The sequence below is a fragment of the Ostrinia nubilalis genome, chromosome 23 (genome assembly GCF_963855985.1).
Source record: "Ostrinia nubilalis chromosome 23, ilOstNubi1.1, whole genome shotgun sequence".
In the NCBI taxonomy this organism is placed as follows: Eukaryota; Metazoa; Arthropoda; class Insecta; order Lepidoptera; family Crambidae; genus Ostrinia; species Ostrinia nubilalis.
The window spans coordinates 4,358,019-4,375,968 of NC_087110.1; positions in this window are offsets into that span (position 1 = coordinate 4,358,019).

Genomic DNA, 17,950 nt, shown 5'->3' on the forward strand with positions numbered 1-17,950 from the left:
AGTAGCGATACAAGTTCTTACAAAATGTTGCTAGAGAATTACGGTAGGCGTTCAAAGTCTACTTTTGCTTTAAACAGTATTTAGTTCGTTTCACTGTTTATTATCGTCTTTTTAACTAAAATTATCAATAAATTAACATACTTAAGTGTAATATTTAACTTTTTTGTAATATTTAATTATCAACCAATTGAAATTATTTTTGTCAATTTTCGTTATTTTAGTAACAATAAGCAAGTCAGCCTAATAGTGTTTTACCTTTTTCTGCTCACTCTCGCTCGTTTAATATTTGATATCTTTAAGATAAGATTCTATCTTTATCTAGAATACAGTTCGACCTAGATTATAGAGATGAGACGTATTTACTAGAACAGATCCACACACTAGGTATTTTACAGTACTAAGTGGCACCTATTCCAATTTTTAAAATACTTGATCCACCTAGTATTTTTTAAATTACACGATTTCCGACCCTACCATCAAAGTAATAGAGGTTATTATTGCATAATCCGTAGTCGTGTATTACGCGCACCGCGTATTTCTCGCTAAGTATTTTTTAAATTACACGATTTCCGACCCTACCATCAAAGTAATAGAGGTTATTATTGCATAATCCGTAGTCGTGTATTACGCGCACCGCGTATTTCTCGCTAAGCTTATGTGCGAACGTAGAGATTCACTCCGTCTCTGTCTGACAAACAAATTTGAGCGCAGGCAGGTGTGAGATAGGAATAGGTGTTTGATGTATTACGTAATTTAAACTCTATTTGTACATAGGTAAGGTTTTGAATATTTTAATTTTTGTTCTCTCTCATCCAGCTCACTCCTTGTTGACTAGCCGGTAAAAAACCAGTTTTTATTCTTCCGACAGGTTTGTTTTGGTTTGTTGTCACGCGTCCGTGATAATTGCTTAGTTTGTATTGAAATAGTAATTTCATAATTAGATTAAATTGGAATAGTTTTCGAGTGTTGATTAGATAGAATTTAACTCCTGTTTCTGAGAAGTTACCAACTTATTTGTGACTTTAGTGAGTGTTATTGAAACTGTGAACTGTGAGTACAAGTTATGGCGCCAAAAGGCAGTAGTGCGGCATGGGACCACTTTACCGATAAAGGAAGTTATATAGCGGAGTGTAAATTATGCAACAAAAAACTTAGTTTCAAATCTTCGGTGTCAAACTTGACGAAACATTTAAAATTAAAGCACCCGCTACTGAACATAGTTCCAAGGAATCAGGAAAATTGTATTTTAAAGTCATAATACGTGGATTAGTCCGCACTAGTCGCGTCAAGTATGGTAAATTACTACGTACTAAGTGGAACAGGTATTTGGATCACGTATTAATAAATACTTAGAATAGGTGCACCTAGTATCAAATTTACCTAGTATAACCCATCTCTACTAGATTATCGTTTGCACTAGACAAGGGTTGCCATAAGTGTGGGGACTCAGACGGGGACATTTAAAGAAAAACTATTAAAGGTAGAAAAAAGGAGCTTTTATTACAACAATAGGTATTAATCAACATTAACCAAAGTATTAAGTATCTGTCAACATTTTTTTAATTAGCACACATTCCCCCTTAGTCTTACTAATAATGGTTGTATAGCGGTGGTATAGCTATACAATCTTTTGACCTTATCTGTCATTGTGACATTTGAATTTGACAGATAAGGACAAAACATTGTATAGCTATACCGCCACTATACAACCATTATTAGTAAGGGGGTATGTAATCAACAAACATAAAATTATCACAATGTTATTTTTTTAATAAACACAAAATATAATCAACAACAAAATAAATATAACATTCTCAACTATGCATGGCATTGTTATTTTTTAAATTAACACAAAATATAATCATCAAATATTATATCCTCGTTTATGCATGGCATTTTTTTTATTAGTACAAAATATAATAAATTAATCAACAAATATAAAATCCAGCGGTAAGGAAGCTTCTTAGTCTAATTGTTGCCACTTTTGTGGGCCCATTCATACTTGTCAGATGTTCCCGCTTTACGGAGCAACTCTTTTTGGGACTTCACGTACTTGTAAAACTCAATGCATGTCATCTTGTAGTTGTATATGTGTCGCAGGCAGATTGTATGATTCCGCATTTTACAAACGGCGTCGTCAGTTTACAAACGCTCGCTGTTCTGTGAAATGCCGAAGGCAAATTGGCGACTCGTTCAATTGATAAAATTTCGACTATGATTGTTGCAATAGGGTGACCATCATAAAACACATGTTGGATAAATCGGACCTTATTTCAGTTAATTCAAATTCTATTCAAATAGACAATATCGATTTTTAATTATGTACTGAATTTTGTCTCGACTACCATGTACACTGTCCCTATGAATATCTAACAATATTTATTTATTTGATCACCAACAAGGTTACATTTTAGCGTTCACATAAATCATAATAGTCTTCCATAAGTATGTTTTCCGTTGGGCTCTCAGGGCTGTCTTTTTTCAGAATAAGATAGTCCACATCGCCAATACTCATACATCATATTTTTTATACCATATAATATTCCGCAGCAGTCCTCCGAGCACCAGATCCCATTGTCACCTTAGCGTTTTTTACATGCCTGATAACCTCAAAAACATTTTCATTTGTCCACGGCTTTTTCACTGCTCCTATTTTTGAATCGTAAAATAAATGTCTTTATAACAATAGTTTTTTGAGAAAAGTCCTTTGAATACGTAGAATTTGCACTGTTTTCAATATTTTTCTGTATCACAACACCACTACTCGACGCCATTTTTCTTGTTTTGATTGGCAGCGCCTCACGTGGCAAGAAAAAGAACTAAATTCTTCAATTTGCCGCGGCATTTTGTAAACGGCGATTGAATTGGCTATCAAATTTTGTGGCATATTATAAAGTGCCAAGGCAATTTACATTTTGCCTTCGGCATTTCATAGAACAGCGAGCGTTTGTGAACTAACGACGCCGTTTGTAAAATGCGGAATCATACAATTTGCCTGCGACATATGCACTGAATTATACTCACAACTGTCCCCACAGCGAGCTGGTTCCTCTCTTTAGTCCACTGCGAGGTTATCAATGAAAATACCCGCTCCACATGTGCATTATGGCCAGGGATTGCAAAGAGATATTGGCATACTTTGAGTAAATTAGTTTTTCTTTCTCTTTCCTCTGTCATTTGAAAAAAAAAAATCCATTTCAGCAATAGTCACTATTGCCGACCTGAGCCGAGCGCAAGCCGAACGAGCGAGAGCGCCCGATAGTGTACGATAGTGTGCGTGACCGTGTGCGACAGTGTTCCCTATGTGCCTACTAATGCGCTCTTGCTCTGTCAACGTCGAGAGTTCGCGATCCCGAAATGTGTTGACACTGTTGATGTAAATTCGTGAAACGTGAACGGACAAGACTAAGTGTCAGCGCTTACGTCGTTCTATCAACGTACGATTAGCCTCATTAGCCTAGCTAGTTAGTCGCGTTTATTTCTACGTAGGTATATTACTGTTTACCAAGTCCAGCCCTCTATTAAATAACTATGATTTTTAAACGGGGACAAATTGCTTATCGGCCGGGACGCCAGGACACCATGCTTCAAACGGGGACATGTCCCGGCGTACGGGGACGTATGGCAACCCTACCACTAGACCCGTGACCAGAGTACCAGACCAAAAGCGCAAGTTGTAATTACATTTGTTCGGTAGTAGGGTTGAACCAACAAGTTCAAATTGTCTATTATTGTTAATGGAACTGTCTGTTTGGTTTCATTAACATATTGTGTTGGCTAGATTAAACCATTCAATTATTTTTATTACACAAAAAGTTTTTGTACCTACATAGCTGTATTTAGAAGCAAACTTACAGTAAGTAGTTTAACGATAACGAATTACTATTAAATAGATAAATAACTGTGATAATGACGACCAAAGTACCTAGAAGACTCTAATTTATTATTGTTTGTTTGAAAGAAAGTTCTTTAATTGTCAAGACGCCTGTTAAACATTTTAACGCAAATTCTTTGTTATGTGAATTATCTCACCCTGTAAAAGAAGTTAGTTAAAATCAGTCTATGTTTTTGCAACCCTATAAAGTACCTTCATCAACCACAATGCATTGTTTAGAATAATTACTAACACCTTGCTGACGTTAGTTGTAGTTTTAGTTAGGTTATTCTACTCGTGTATTATCTAAAAGTTAGCTTAGAATACACCCAACGATGTTTAAATAGTGTTGTAAGGTAACTTTTCTGAAAAAAAAAACAGATAGATAAATAGTTTATTGTACACCAAATAAAAAAGAACACACAAGACAACACAATTTAGGTGGTCTTGTCGCTAGTAAGCGATCACTCCCAGCCTAGGCAGTAGTTTGAGTTTGAACGGTTCTCTTAATGTCAACACATCCTTCCTTAGGGCTTAACCCTTTTACAGAGATTTGAAGCCTAAATAAATAAATTAGGTACCTATACTACCTATATGAGAAGGCATACAAGTAAATTTTATTATTCTATTCGTAAGTCATGAAATAAAAATGCAAACATGGAGATTGGAGATGAACAATATCGAACGAATTCAAAAAGATTTCTCAGATTTAACTCGCTACCTAATTTGAGTTCGAGATTTCCTCAACATTACTTAAAAATATCGAATCATATTTCTTATGTGTACCCACTACGTCACATTTGAGAAAATCTTCAGCTTAATATTGAACTTCAATATTTATTTATTGCATTGGAATAAGACTTACATTTCCCCGATTTAGGAGTCAATTCGAACTGGATTTGTAGATTTGGTTACGTAAACTGCATTGGCAATTTTTCAAGGATAATTCTAGGAGTTTTGCATCCGCAATAAAGGTTGATTTAAACTTGCAGAAATGTGTTAAAGCTGAAGAACAAAACTCTTTAACTGTTTGGTTGGTTCATCATCATCATCATCATTTCAGCCACAAGACGTCCACTGCTGAACACAGGCCTCCCCCAATGACTCCCACATCGCACTGTTGGTTTGGTTGGTTGAACGCGATAAATCTCAGGGATACACGGGTCCTGTATTTGTGAATGATAGCCCATAAATCGAGGCTATAGGTATAATGAACTTGACAATAATTAGCATGACATTTTAACAATATTTTTCCATTTTAATAATTTATTAATTCTATCTTTATTTTATAATTATCGAATTGTTTAATAATGACATTGCCACCAAACTCAATGTGTACTTATTTCTTCGTTCTGTCTCCTTCCTAAAGTTGCTGTGCCCTAACTGGGTCCACATTGTATAACTGCCTAAATTGTAAGACCTAAAATGTGAATGCTAATGTGGTTATGCAAAATAAACTATTGAGTATTGAGTATTGAACACTTATGAGTAGACCATCAATGAAAATATGTTGCGGAAACGGGCAAAAATATTCAAACTATTTTCACGCGTACGTACAAAGAAGCAGGCACAGCACAGCTCTTTGTATCTAAATAGGTATGTTGTATCATCTTTGGATTTCTTTAATAGTCTATGATTGTGTTCATTGTCTATGGTACTGAAGAAAGACGGCCATGTTGTTTTGGCATCTTGAGGGAGCTGGTTAATAAACATGCAGTGTCAGTAATTCATTCAGTATTTTATTTATCTACTGCCTCTTATCACATGGTGGCAGCGGTAAAAGTAATAAATGGAGAAAAAACATAAATCAGACATGAAGGAGGCAGAGCAGGGTGGAAGAGGCCACCAAGCCAAGGTGACGCCACCCGGAATTTTCAGTTTTGTGCCGGAAGAATGGCCGAAGTATAAAACCAGATTTATGAGGTACATGAGTTTAACAGGTCAAAACAACAACGTCGACGAAGAAAAGATAAATTGCCTCATTTATTGCATGGGAGAAAGGGCAGAAGACGTAATATTGCAGTTTGGGGAGGACGCCATGTGCTACCTTAAGCTATTGAAAAAATTTGATGATTTTTTCGCTCCCAAACGAAATGTAATCTATGAAAGATTCAAATTCAACGCCAGGGTGCAACTACAAGGCGAAAGGGTTGACGAATTTGTCACTGAAATACACCGACTTGCCGAGCACTGTGAATACGGCGTTCTGAAGACTGATCTTATCAGAGATAGAATTGTCGTTGGTATTGCAGATAAAAGTCTAAGCGACAGGATGCTACTCAAACCAGATCTTACATTAGAAGAAGCCATACAAATGGGAAGACAATCTGAAATACAGCAGGAAGAAACTAAGAAAATGAGGGGTGAAGTGACAGAACTCATGAAAATTGAAAAAAGAAAAAAGACAGGAAACTGCTGGTTTTGTGGGAAGGAGCGACATCCAAGAGAAAAATGTCCCGCGGAAAAAGCAACTTGCCACAATTGTAAACGTGTGGGACACTTTGCTAAATTGTGTCGGTCTAAAGCAGTTAAAATTATAAAAGAGGATTCAAACGAGTATGAGGTGTGTATGATACAAGGTGGGAAGTATACGTTAAATGTTTGTATATTTAATTCAGACAAATTTGTGGATAAAATATTTTTTTTAATTGATACAGGAGCAGATATAAGTGCTATACCAGAAAATGTTGCAGTGAAGGCCAAACTACCGTTGGTGAAATCAGGTGATAGTGTAAAAGGGCCAGATGGGACCAAATTGAATGTACTGGGAACGGTGCAACTGAAATTACAATATAAGGACAGGATATATGAAGGTAAAGTCTATGTAATCAAAGATCTTAGTACAGCAATATTAGGCAGGCCATCAATTGATAGTATGAATATTCTAAAAGTTTGTGCTATCTCAAATTCAAGTCAGATCAGTGACACACATTCAAATGTTTTAGTAGAAAAAGAATTCCCAAAAATCTTTGATGAGTTAGGGGTTTTCAAAGATGAGTTTCACATAAAATTAATTAATAATCCTAAGTCATATGTCCAGGCAACACCTCGCAGTGTATCAATACCTCTTTTGCCCAAAGTTAAGGAAGAACTGGATAGATTGCAAAGATTAGGTATTATTAGTCCAATTGAGGAACCTACTGATTTTGTGTCACCAATTGTGGTAGTGCTTAAGAATGATAAAGTGAGAATTTGCGGTGACTATACACAAGTAAACAAAAATATTTTGAGGCCAGTTTATCCAATTCCTAAGGTACAAAATACATTAAGTAGACTGAAAGGTGCTAATTATTTCTCTAAAATCGACGCTACTTCAGGATTTCATCAAATTCGTCTGGATGAGGAGTCTAAAAAGCTGACAACCATTATTACACCTTTTGGTAGGTATATATACAACCGTTTACCATTTGGACTTAATTGCGCACCTGAATATTTCAGTATGAAGTTCTCAAATCTGCTGAAAGACCTAAACGTAGCAATACATGTCGATGACATTCTGATTTTTGAACCTACTAAGGAATCCCATGATCAGGTACTTAGAGAAGTTTTAAAAAGATTGCATAATGAAGGGATAACAATTAATAAAAGTAAATGTGTGTTTGGGGTAAAGGAGGTAAGTTATTTGGGACACATTGTTAACAAAGAAGGAATAAAAGTAGATCCAGACCGAATCAAAGCCATTAGTGAATTTAAAAATCCGTCTAATAAAAAAGAATTACTACAATTTTTAGGCATGGTTAATTTTGTAGGAAGGTACATTCAAAATAAGTCTCAAATCCTTGCACCATTACATGAGCTTTTAAAAGAAGACCGGCTATTTATTTGGGGTTACCTTCAGAGACAAGCATTCCAAACTATAAAGGACAATTTACTAAGGTCACCCACTCTAGCACATTTTGATCCGGAAATGAAAATAATTATTTCAGCAGATAGTAGTTCTTTTGGGCTAGGAGCAGTTTTATTACAAGAAGATAAAAAAGGCCAAAGATCAGTAGTGATGTATGCTAGTAGAACATTAACAGAAACCGAAAAGCATTATGCACAATAGGCAATAGGCATTTACTAGCTTTTGCCCGCGGCTACACCCGCGTGAAATTTATTTTGTCACAGATCGTCATAAATTGTAGTCTATACCTATGTTATACTTGGTTATGAAAATAATACTGTAAAGCTTCATCGAAATCCGTTCAGTAGTTTTTGCGAGAAAGAGTGACAAGCATGTAGACATCCAGACAGTCGCACACATACACACACACGCACGAATAAACCTCACTTATACCTACTTGTAATTCAATAGTGTACTTAAGATTAACTTTCATTTTTATAGTAATAACACCTCTATTCTGTAATACCTACTTATTCACGCAATATTGCAATAGTTATTGTATTGTAAACACAGCTCCGCCATTAATTCTAGATTAAGCCAACAGCTCATAACTCGTACCACAAGCAATACTTTTTTACTCGGGCGAAGTAGCTGCTGCCATACATGTGTAAGTTTTTGCATACTACCCGCATAATATTTTTAATACTTTTGATAATGTTTCGAAATTTTGTTTTTTTCCTACCTTCAAAAATTTTCATAAGTACTGTTATAATTGTTATTTTCTTAAATGTTAATATAATCTATCTATTTATAACATAGACCATTGTATGGGGTGGAGGGTTGGTAACCTGAGACACAGGAATCTTCCTAGTTCAGGTATCAACCCACCAACAAACATTCTTACTTTGTTTTTCCTGATTGTTTGTTACATAATATTATCTGTTATGTTGGTGAGAAATAAACATTACTTTACTTTACTTTACTTTACTTTACAAATAGAAAAGGAATGCTTGGCTCTGACATGGTCAGCTGAGAAATTTAGAGATTATATATTAGGTATTCCTATTATACTAGAAACTGACCACAAACCTCTGCTGCAAATATTGCAAACAAAACCATTTGATGACCTTAGTCCGCGACTCTTAAGATTTAGATTAAGGTTGACTCGTTTTGACTATGAAGTAAAGTATATCCCTGGGAAAGAATTGGTAGTAGCAGATGCCCTGTCCAGACAGCCACTGCCAATTTATCTTAGTTCAGATAAGGAAAAGGAGTTACAATTCAATATCAATTCACTTGTCAGTGAAACTGTGTCAGAGAACATTCTATACAAAATAAAATCCAGTCAGAAAAACTGTAACATATGCAGTCAAATTATAGACTTTACAGTTCATGGGTGGCCTGCAAAACATCTGTTAGGTAATTTGAAACCATATTATCAGTATCGGGGCAACTTCTCAGTGGAAGGGGAATTTCTTTTGTTTAATTCAAGAATTGTAATACCTGACAACATGCAACAAGAAATCTTAGATAGAATTCATGAAGGACATTTAGGAATTACAAGGTGTAGGGAGCGTGCAAAACAGTCCGTTTGGTGGTTAGGTCTATCAAAACAAATTGAGGAAAAAGTTAAGACTTGTTCAAACTGTATAGAAACATCACAAAATTATAAAGAGACCATGGTACTAGACCCACCACCAGATAGACCCTGGCAGAAAATAGGAATTGACTTATTTAAATTTTCAAACCATTGGTATTTAGTTGCAGTTGACTATTACTCTAGATATCTGGAAATATTTAAACTACATGATTTGACTGAAGACTGTGTAATAGTTAAATGCAAAGAAATGTTTTCTAGGTATGGAATTCCAGAGGTAGTAAGGTCAGATTGTGGTACACAATTTAGAACAAAGTTTAATAATTTTGCCAAAGAGTATGGGTTTCAGTCTATAACTAGTAGTCCCTACTATGCACAAAGTAACGGTCTAGCCGAATCCGGAGTAAAGATTGCAAAGTCTCTTCTAACAAAAAATAAGGATATTTATCTAGCTTTACTAATCTATCGAAACACCCCTTCTGAGATAGGTTATAGTCCAGCAGAATTAATGTTTAACCGAAAACTTAGAGATAACCTTCCTATTATATCTAGTAAACTTGATAACCCAGTAGTCTTAGGTCAAGAATTCAAACAAAAGATGTTGGAAAAGAAACATAGAAATGGGTGTTATTACAATAAGAGACATAGAGCAAGGGATCTGCCAGAACTCAATACTAATGATAGAGTGTGGGTTACTGATTTGAAAATATATGGAACAGTTGCATCAAAATGTAAGGAACCTAGATCATATATAATTAATACTGAAAGAGGGAAATTTAGAAGAAATAGATGGCATTTGAAGTTGGCACCTACTGAAACTATTTCACCAACGGTAGGAGGGTATGTCACAAATAAAAATGTAATTTTAGATGAGGAGCATTGTAAGGGTTCTGCTGATATTACAAATCCTGTTGAGGATCAGATTGTTGATTCTGCAGAATCCATTGAAGTTAATCCTTCTAATTCTAATGTTAGTAGCTCGGAGGAAACTGGATTTGAACAAAATAATACCAGACTTAAAAGATCTGTAAAGCGTCCTGCTTATCTAAATGACTATATGTGTTACTAGGGTAACTTAACTAAAATAGAAATAATTGATGTAAACCTCTACCTAAACTTGGTTTCAGCAGTGTAACAAATCACTGAACCCAAGTATTTATTTACGTAGGGCTGAAACCAAGTAACTAGGCAATACAATTATTTAAGTACATAGAATGTAATAGCTATGTTATGAAACTTAAAAATAGTGGTTAATGTTGCTGTTTAACCTAAGTTTATTGTAACAAAACATGAAAGTATTATTTTGTGTTAGTGTTATGTATGTTGCTGTTTAACATAAATGTATACTGTAACAAAACGGAAGTATTAGTTGTGTACTTATATTAACTTAAAATTAGCTGCATAATTTATTGTCATTAGCCGTAATACTTGTGTTAATGTATTAAGTTTATCTTAGCATTTCTGTTTCTAAAAAGGGGAGATGTTGTATCATCTTTGGATTTCTTTAATAGTCTATGATTGTGTTCATTGTCTATGGTACTGAAGAAAGACGGCCATGTTGTTTTGGCATCTTGAGGGAGCTGGTTAATAAACATGCAGTGTCAGTAATTCATTCAGTATTTTATTTATCTACTGCCTCTTATCACAAGGTATTTCTAGGAATTCCCAGTAATTCCATAACTTCAGTGAGTTATGATCCATAACAATAATTATCTTGGGAATTACTAAAATTGTTTAATCTAACTACCTAGCTCTAAACTACTAAGCTTGTTATCGTACTATGTCGGCTAAATAGCGGATTTAAATAGGTATGAAGATTAACTGCTTCTTCAGCACTGGCCTATTTACTGTCCTGAAGCAGTGGTAGGGTTAAAGTAATATACTGGGACGGGTAAAAGCGCTTTTTTATAGCCTATTTGCAGACTTTTACCTATGACTTTAACTTTCCTAACTCTGAGCATGAATGTTATGCCTTCACCAAATAATGTCCCTCATGGGATTCAAACCCACTACTGCAACTGGCGCTGAAAGTAGACCACGTCCAGATAAGATACGAATCATTTATTGCCATAAATAATAACTGAAAATTTACCACCATTGTTTTCAACAATACCCCAAATTTCGGGTAAATTTCGTCGCGTTGGAAATTGTGTTTACCTGATACGACCTTAATCGGGTCAGACATTTGGCGATTTATTGTTTACGGGTTAAAGGTTCAACAAACAAATTGGGGAACTCCATTTGTCCCTGTCACTCACATTGAGGAGGTGGTGTGAGAGAGAAAGAAGCAGTGCTGCTGATGTTCGGAAAATATCATAAATTGATTTTATTTTTCTTTTGTTTGATGCAAAACTTGTCTCTTGTTATGAGGTTAAACAATTTTTTATAATATTTTTCCATGAGGACATGGGACTCGCTCTATCACACATCATCATTATTTCAGGCACAAGACGTCCACTGCTGAACATAGGCCTCCCTCAATGACTTCCACATCGCCCGGTTGGTAACGGCCTGCATCCAGCGCCTTCCTGCTACCTTTATCAGGACGTCTCGGTCCATCTTGTGGGTGGACGTCTCACGCTGCGTGGCCTTCACTCCAGAACTTCCCATTGCCACTTCAGCTTGCTAATCCGTCGGGCTATGTCAGCGACTTAAGTTCGTTGAAGGATTTCCTCATTTCTGATTCGATCTCGTAAAGAAAAAAAATCTACCACACTTGATTTCAGCAAACTAAGTTGTCCACTTGTTAGGATCTTACTTAGCATTGCCTACAATTGATACGTTCAATGGTGTCCCAGTCCGGAAATCAGCATAAATCACGAATAAGAAACAGAAAGATTTAGTGGCGCAGCACCGGATTCAGAATCAAATGTTCTGAAACATTCGCTTAGTGAACGACAGATGGTGTCGGTAGGGAGGTGACGTGGAATGGAAACTATCGATGTCGATACTTCCATCATCAGAATAAACCTCGTTGCAAAGTCACACTAACAACACGTAGTATTACGTCGTGGGCGAGGGACGTGTTTCCCATAACTTTAGCAATAACTTATTTAATTTTACGTTAACATTATTATTTGTTTAATCCTGCATGTACTTCCATCCAAGATTCAGTGTAATTAGTTACTCTGTCTGTGTGCTCTCCCGCTGTGCGTGTTTTATTTTGTATCCAATTTGAAGGAATAAGATAAGATGATGTCCTTGTCCTCAAATCAACAACCTTTATCATAGGATAAATATTTCAAGAAAAGATATCAATCAAACTCTGGTCTACAGTGGACGAAGTCTTATTTATTTTCATAATTCTTGATTTTTAGACTTGACTCGTGACTGTCTAGGTATTGTCTTCAAATTAAGGTTTTAAACCCTAACCTTGTCAAGAAGCGTCAAAGAAGTATTGATTTCTTTGACGCTTCTTGTTGTCGTGCCCATTTCTGTTATCGATAGATCTGTCGCACACCCAGCACTAACCTAAACGTGCGCTTTATTCAAATTCCCGTATTCCCGTCCGACCGCGCTCCGTTCTCGACTTTTTCGCCACTTGACAACTACGGGCTCCCATGAAAAGTCCGGGATTTGGGCAATCCCCGGGATAGTTCCGCTAACGTGTGGACAGACAACTTTTAATGATGCCACAATCTGTGGTTTAGTGGCACTTGGTTAAGCTTGCAATCGGGGATTTTTAGCAGGTTATTTTAAGTCTTTGAAAATATCGAGAAGATTTGGAGTGTTTCTATTCTACACTCGACAGCAAATAAATCGCACCACCCGCGACAAGCACTTTCAAACGTATGCATCCCCACTTCACACCAATATTGGTACCATTCAAAAGCCTAGTTCTAAACTTCATTTCATTATAGGAAAGGTTTTTACCCCAAAAATGTTTCTTAGAAGGATCCTTCACTAAGGAGTCACTTCTTCAAAAAATAGATAGTTACGCTTGAGCCAACTTTTATGGCTATAAAACTGTTAAGTTGGGATTAATCGCTATCCATCTGTTAAAGAGGACACGTGTGATCATTATTTGGTTTTATAGTAACCATAAAATTTGGTCTAATTGATCCCAGAGGTGAGCCCAAAGTGAGGTCTTTTTTCAAGTCACATTTATGGTATATGTTAATCATTTATTAAGAAATTAAATATGTTTTTCTTTAAGGATATTTATTGGGCATTCAAATAACACCAATATTGTTGGGGCACCATTATTGTGTCAAAAGAAAATCTTTAAAGTTCGCGTCGCGGGTGGTGCGATTTATTTGCTGTCGAGTGTATGTACTGTAACCACACGGTAATAATTAACTTCCTTCTTCTTCTTCTTCTTCATATTCGTGTCGCTCTTGGCGGAGCGGTCGTAGTCACGTTGAGGCGTTGCCGTTGTTCACATCGGCTGTAGAGGCGGATAATTACCTACAACTCTCCGCACGATCTCCCGCCATCTTTCTCTGTTAGCAGACTGTCTGGTGCAGTCACATACGCTGTCTCCCACTGCCGATTTACCTTTCTAGCTCGCACTAATAAATAAATAGGCTAGGAAGGTAAATAGTCGTGTGCTTACGGCAGAGTAGGTATAACAAGACCAATCCAAATCTTGTATTGGATAAGTATCGTAACAGGCGATTAAGGGAGAAATAGGTCTCTACAACCCCTTTTGCCAGGCCATCGTAGGGGATTGTAGGCCAAATCCTTCTTCTTATTGTCGTGTCGACAACAAACCTATACAGTGTCAGCCAAAACTCCGCTACAAGAGTGGTGTTGTCAGTGGCATTGCATGTTGTTTGTACCAAATCCTTGATTTTTGCCATTTTTCATTTGACGAGAGTACTCCTGCACCTTAAAGAACTGAAAATCTTTGATTTGCACTTCTCAGCCTATTAACCTTTACTATCAAAAGTTTCAAGTATAAGTTTCTCAAACTTTTCTCCATAAAAATCCCCAAAATGGCCGCGCTTTACAAACCTCAACGGCTCAAATTCTATTTGAGTCCGAATTTTTCCGGGACATTCTTTTGCAAATTAACTTGTTTTAACTAACGAAGGAGAGGCTGACAATTAATTATTCATCTTCCTTTCACGCCGGGATTCTTTATTTACAGCAGCCAGTGGGATTTACACGAAACGACTGACTTCATAGAAATTAAAAAGTCTACAGAACTGTGTCAACTGAAATCTCTGTTCATCATAGCAAAAAATCATAGCAATTACACTTGCGCTAAGACACTTTAATAGCCACAACTTTACCAAATCCACAAGCGGGAAAAGCCATGTGCGCCGCGCATGGACACTTGCGCAAAAGACACGAGCGCGAAAGACATAAGCGCGGGTCTGACGCGGAATGTGCACTTCGCAAAATGTGTTCTTTTGCATACAAACGTAAAGGCATTTTACGCAGGCATAGGCATTTTGCATCCTTTGATGCAGAATGTGCCCTTCGCAAAATGAGCACTTTTCCACAATAATTTCTACTAACTAACTGTTCTGCCTTTTCGTTTGTATGGAAAAGTGCACATTTTGCGAAGTGCACATTCCACGTCAGACCCGCGCTTATGTCTTTCGCGCTCGTGTCTTTTGCGCAAGTGTCCATGCGCGGCACAGATGGCTTTTCCCGCTTATGTCTTTCGCGGTTATAGGTCTTTACCTATAAGCGCGAAAGACATAAGCGCAAACGATATCTTTAGGTTAAATAATTCTCATCGTCCATGTAGGTTATAAGGAAACTTATTAAACATCGCACGGTGTAAATGCCTTTTAGTTGCCGAAAGGAAATGAAGCAAGAAATAAATTAGGGGTCTGTAGTTCCCGATCTGCCCCTGAAACGGGATCTCAACCCCTCATCCCGCCCAAAGGGACAGGTTTCATCCCTTAGCAGTCTTTAAATATCTGCGGACCTGTCTTGGTCTTAATTAAGGTTTAAATGGAATTCGTAGTGAATAGAAATGGATATCAATACGTTTTCAGCTTAGCTCACACAAAAATAGCACAGGTACGTATTTACTATTTTGTTTTATTATTAATCTCTCCTACCTCATCATCATCATCATTTCAGCCACAGGACGTCCACTGCTGAACATAGGCCTGTCCAATGACTTCCACATCGCGCGGTTGGTAGCGGCCTGCATCCAGCGCCTTGCTACCTTCATCAGTAGGCCTAAGATGCGAGCCGCGGTAAGCGGTTATCACGCCATTTTATCGATTTTACCCATACATTTTGACGTCGATAAAAATTATCACGGCGCGCATCTTAGGCCTACTGGTCTGTCTCTCTTTTACCTTTTTACGCTTACTACCTCAGATCATAGAAGGGAATAGATGTGAAACGGGGGCGTGGCGCGTGTCTCCGCGATATGCCCAGAAACGAACATCGGCCGCGTAGCTAGGTTAGTCGCGATTCAGTCGTACTAAGGAAATGTTCTCCGATATTTTGGATAATGCGTCGTTACGTGCAATAAAACAAGTGAAACGAAGAACTACAGGAACAATGGAGTCATTTACTACATGTAAGTATTGCAAATCCGTTGGTATTTTGCTTATAAATAAAAAAAACTAAACATTTTTACGAACGAATTTAGTGCCGTAACAGTTACTGCGATATCGAAATCAGTGGTGATAAAAATTCTAACACACTTGTACATTGACGATTTAGTTAGCAACCACTTTATGTCATGCTCAACTACTGCGCAATGTATTTAATTTCTTCCGATATCCACTGTCGTGTGAAAATACACAGCACGGCCGCATGTGCCGGTCGTAACATAGTGCCGTGCTCGTGTTCTAATGCGGTTTCCTATTATCCATAAATAGAAGTAAATTATAATTTTCTATTTTGTAATTTTAAATAAAAAAAATGATGTGTTACTTGCGATTATAAGATTTTACAAAAAAAATAATAACAGTGGAAGTAATTTCTCTTTTTTTTTTTTTTTTTATAATAATTAGTAACTGTCAACTATGTAATTACTATAAGAGCTAGTTGAAAGCCTAATATAGGCATTATTTTTGATAAACATAAGCGGTACGCAGATCGCCATAATTAAAAAGTAAATGCGTGATGGTAGTTAATAATAACGTATAATAATAAAAAGGTTTTCTTTCATACATAAGCATTTTGTGAAATCAGTTTCGAGCCTTGCCCCTAGCGATTTAAAGTATCGATATCTTGTCGACTCCATTTTATCTTTGTTCTCTCACTAGCGTTTTCAAAGTGTGCGTCACGTCACGCGGCCATTGATTGGCCATAAGGCATGCCTTCTGGCCAATCACAGCACTTTTAAGCCGGTTGCACATGTTGTCGTAGACTCTCAGTCGCTTTGTTTTTACACAGTTGAATGTGTGTGTGGGAGCTGTGGTGGGGAAATGTGGGGACACTGGTTCTCGTTGTAGTTACGCGCGACTTCATATCTATTCTCTTTCTATGATCTGAGCTTACTACGGAATGACTGAACCGATTTACTCCAAATGTGGTGTAATACCTACGTACCCCTACAGATAGTTTGAGACCCTGGAAAAAACAGGATAGTTTTTATCCCAGTTTTTGAAAGGGAGAAACTGACGAGATATGTGAATCCGGAGGCAAAAACTAGAATAATTAATTATTTGTTAGTTATGTATGTAGGTAGGTATTTGTAGAAATCTTATTAAGGTAGGTAGGTAATTAGACCAACTCTAATTATCTCACTGTACTTAACACCGAGTTATCTTAAAGCTTAATCCGAGCTTTAGGTAGCTTTGCAGCTTATCTCACCGGCACACATAATGTCCCTAAGCAGGTGCAGGACTTTAAGCGCAAAAACATAACTGCACTTTACATCGTTGGTTAATCTCTAATGAGTATGTTAGGAGGACTTAGGAGATTGAAAGAAAGAAAGAAAGAAAAAAAACTATTTATTATGTCTCTAAGCCTAGGCGCAGACCACCAACTTTTAGTTAACCAATAAGTGCGCACACTACACCGATTTGGTATCGAACGATTCTACATACAAATTAAAATCGGGCCCAACTATCGGCCAACTAAAAATCGGTGGTCTGCGCCTAGGCTAAATCAATTGAGTCTATAATAATGAAGAAATTGATGAAGAACACGAGTAAAATTAATTTCTTTAACATTTAATACTACTCCCTCTGTTTACCTATAGTCCGATTTTTAATTCGACGGAATTCTGACAGCTGTCATTTTTTGACAATTCAGATGTAATAAGCCTTTTTTGCTTTGAATTATTAATAAATAATATGAAATGAAATTTCATCAAGTACAACTTACAAGAATGAACTATTGTTTGTTTTGTCAATTCAATGTACACTAATGATAATGTACGTTTTAGAGATTAAATAGAAAAAAACGTGTTTTAACACAGTAAAACAACATATTTATCATAAACGAAAATATGTATTGATCATCAATAATTATAATCATTATCGTCGTCATAATCAACTTGGATTATAAAATTGGCATCTTGTTAAATTGGTTATTTTATGAAGCTAAGATTTTATTAACAAAAGGATTTTCATAAAAAAGGTTTGTAACCCATGGATTATTGGCCAGGGAGTCCAGTAATAGAAAAATAATTTCCCAACTTTTTTTGTAACTTCAAAAATATGATAATAAAAATTCAAATAACCATTTTGAAATGATCAGTACATTTTTAAGCCTTAGTTTTTCA